The sequence below is a fragment of the Triticum urartu genome, chromosome 2 (genome assembly GCF_003073215.2).
Source record: "Triticum urartu cultivar G1812 chromosome 2, Tu2.1, whole genome shotgun sequence".
Classification (NCBI taxonomy): Eukaryota; Viridiplantae; Streptophyta; class Magnoliopsida; order Poales; family Poaceae; genus Triticum; species Triticum urartu.
In genome coordinates, this window is record NC_053023.1 from 635,888,509 (window position 1) to 635,892,386 (window position 3,878).

Genomic DNA, 3,878 nt, shown 5'->3' on the forward strand with positions numbered 1-3,878 from the left:
TGCCGTGGCTATTAGCTGGCGCTTGAAGTGCTCCTGCTCAAAAGGTTCCTCGGGCACGATGAAGTCTTCGGTGCCGAGGCTCACCTCATCTTCGGAGAGCGGAAGGTAATTATCATCCTCCGAATCTTCGTGCATGGCCTGTTTAACAGGGCTAACCTGCTCATCTTCCCGTTCATCTTGTTTGTTTGCTTTATCGACGGGGTCTTCGTTGTCTACGGCACCTTCCGGAGTGTCATCTTCTCCTGTGCTGGTGTTGCTGTCTTTACTGCGGCATGACTTAGAGCGGCGCCGCTGACGTCGGCGCTTCAACTGTATTTCAGAAGGTTTATCCTCAACTGGGTCTTCCTTATCATCGCCACTGTGCTCCTTTGGTGCATCCACTATGTATACGTCATACGAGGAAGTGGCCGTCCAGCGTCCAGTGAACGGCGGGTTCTGGGCCTCTTCTTCTCCGGCATCGTCGTCCATACCATCGATGTCCTCGGAGTCGTAATCAAGTTCATCAGTCAAATCCTCGATCGTGGCTATAAAGTGGGTGGCGGGTGGGAAGTAAAATTCTCCATCGTCAGCCCCTAGTTCGAGCCGGATATAGTTCGGCTGAGAGTCCTCCACCAAGGACAGGTTTTTTTAATGAGTTTAGCACATCGGCCAAAGGCGAGTGCTGGAAGATGTCTGCGGCACTGAATTTGAAGATCGATAAATGATCAAGCTCGGCGTCCGCGGGCTCGCGCGGTTCGGAACCTACGGTCGGAGACGAGTCTGGTGTTACGGTGGCATAGGAATCGTGTGAGACCAGGTCCATGTGCGGCTCCAACGCCGTGGAATCTGCGGCCTCTGAGGTGGGGTTAATCCTCCCGTCTTTGGATGGCGCGGCCTGCTCCGGCTCTAGGGCCAGAGCAGTTATAGGAGCGATCTCCTGGATGCGGCCCGATGACAGATTTAGGTTATGATCATCGGGGTGACCGGGAGCGACCGCCGTGGTATCGAATCCGGCGAATATCAAGTCTCCACGGATGTCCGTGACGTAGTTCAAGTTCTCGAATCTGAGCTGATGGCGAGGGGCGTAGCTTTTGATCTGCTCCAGATGGCCAAACGAGTTGGCCCGCAGTGCGAAGCCGCCGAACACGAAGATCTGTCCGGGGAGGAAAGTTTCTCCGCAGACAGCGTCATTATTGACAATTGAAGGGGCCATCGAACCTTTTAGCGACAACATAGAGGAACTCTCAATGAAAGCACCAATGTCGGTGTCAAAACTGGCGGATCTCGGGTAGGGGGTCCCGAACTGTGCGTCTAAGGTTGATGGTAACAGGAGACAGAGGACACGGTGTTTACCTAGGTCCGGGCCCTCTCTATGGAGGTAATACCGTACTTCCTGCTTGATTGATCTTGATGAATATGAGTATTACAAGAGTTGATCTACCATGAGATCGTAATGGATAAACCCTAGAAGTCTAGCCTGTATGACTACGGTATTGAGTATATCCTTTCCGGACTACACCCTCCGGTTTATATAGACACCGGGGGGATCTAGGGTTACATAGAGTCGGTTACATAAGATGGAATCTTCATAGTTGTTCGCCAAGCTTGCGTTCCACGCCAAGGAGAGTCTTATCCGGACACGGGTACAGTCTTCAGTCTTCATATCTTCACAGCCCATCAGTCCGACCCATAGATAACAGGCCGGACGCCCGAGGACCCCTTAGTCCAGGACTCCCTCAGCCAGCGCCAAGGACGAAGCCACCTTCATCCTCGTCACGACCATCGCCAAGGCCGAGCACCTCGTCGCCGTCGTTGTCCTCGGGGAAGCACCCGACGTGGCGACCATCTTCGCCAAATACCCTCACGTAGAGGGTCGTGTCGCCGTCGTACTTGAAGTGGAGGGCACACCGCGTGCCTAGGCCGCGCGCGTGGGCAAACGTCTGCCAGCCGCGGGCCAAGGCTGCGTTGCTCGCGGCAGAGACTTCCACCACGACCCACGAAGCCTTGCTGCAGCAGCCGTCCGCCTGCAGCCAGAGACTGCCTAGAACCATGGCTGGTAGTTCACCGACGAAGAAGCGCGGGAGCTGAAGCCACGTGCCAGCCGGGTTCTGCAACCACACGATGAACTCTGGCATCACCTCCGCCGAATGGAAGCGCGGCCGAGGAGGCCGCGCAACCATGGCGCGCCTCACTTCATCGATGGGACTGCCATGACCTGGGTGACTCCCGTCGCACGGGGAGGCGCCACCGCTGCCGCGAGGGGCCACAGTGGGGGTCGCGGCGTGCTTGCGCGGGCGACCACGCCCCCTCTTGGGTGGCGGCGAGTCGGGCCCCTCCTGGCGGGCCTTTCCCTTTTCTGTGACTGAGAACCTCTTCGCCGGCCCCTTCTCGCGGGCCTTCCCCTTCTCTACGGCTGAGAACCTCTTCGCCGGTGCCATGAGTGTTGCTGAAGCAAGGAAGAAGGAGCAGGAGGAGCGACTGAAGAGATGGGTGACGGGGGCTCCGCTCCCCCTTCCCATTTATAGCCAAGAGGAGGCCAACCGTCGGCCTCCATGATCTAAGGTAATAATGACCTTTTTCTGCATGCAGCAGGGACTCGTCAAGTCGGTCAGTTGCCAAGGCGGCATAGGGAAGCAGAGACGCCCACGTCCAATCAATCGCCACACGTCAACCGAGGTCGCAGGCTGTTGGGTCCCGCAGCGCTCTGCACTTGTCCCTTGGCTTTGCCTCGAAGCCAAGTCCGAGCGCGCCTTGGGCCCGGGGGCTACTGTCGGCGTCCTAGGAATGGGGGTCCCCAAACTTGCCTTCCTGCGGCCCATGGCGTGGCTCCACCAGTGGCCCTGTACAGCCCATCTTCACTAGCAAACACTCAAGACCCTCGCGAGGGGCCAAGCCTCGCGAGGCGGACGACACAAGACCTCCTCGGGAGCGGCCTCACCAGGCTGGCTCGCGAGGGGCGGAGAGATCAACGCAAGGGGCACCTCGCGAGGTTCCTGTGATGCAAGCCATGGCGACCAAGGCCAGGCGGGCGCCAGCGCGCGTAGTGTCCTTGCTTCCTCTTTGGTGCTAAAGAGGCAAGCGCAGGCGCGGTATCCCGAGGCGTCAAGCAAAGGTTTCCATATTGGTGTAACGCGACCAAGACCAGCAGGACGGCAGGACGGAGGTCACCATGGAGCCCAAGATGTCATCATCATCAGAGCCTTTGACAGGCGAAGACCATCTTTTGTTAGGATAGCTTGTACTAGCTGTCCCCCTTCAAACTGGCCGTTGTGGGATCCCTTCCCGCCTAATATTTGGGGAGAGGACCCGGGCCTCTATATATAGTACTAGCCACCACCGTAGCCAGGGATCGGCTCATCGAGAGACGAAAGGATCATCTCATCTTGGACCGGATCCATTCCACCAAGGCAACCACACAAACTCACCAAGCACAAGAGCACCTCTCCTTAGGAGGCTGTTCTTACCTTGTAACTGTTCATCCTCAGCCCAAGAGGCAATCCAGCACACCACACTGGAGTAGCGTATTACACCACATCGGTGGCCCGAACAAGTATAAATCTTGTGTCCCTTTGTTCTGCGAGTTTGATGTGCTAAGCCTTGAGATTGAGGTGAGGGCGTGAGCTAGAGGGGGGAGAGATCTTCATGCGCACCCCAGTGTTCGAACCTCAAGGGTTTTGCCGGAACCCGAAATCCGACAGCGCCACCTACCAACACATGATTCAAACCTGCCTGGAGAACCAAATCTGCAAGACAGTTGAAGCATATGTGGATGACATCGTCATCAAGACTAAACACATCGAGTCGTTAATAGATGACCTGCATCTCACATTCGACAACCTCCGGACATATGACATCAAGCTCAATCCGGACAAGTGTGTTTTCGGTGTTCCCACCAGAAA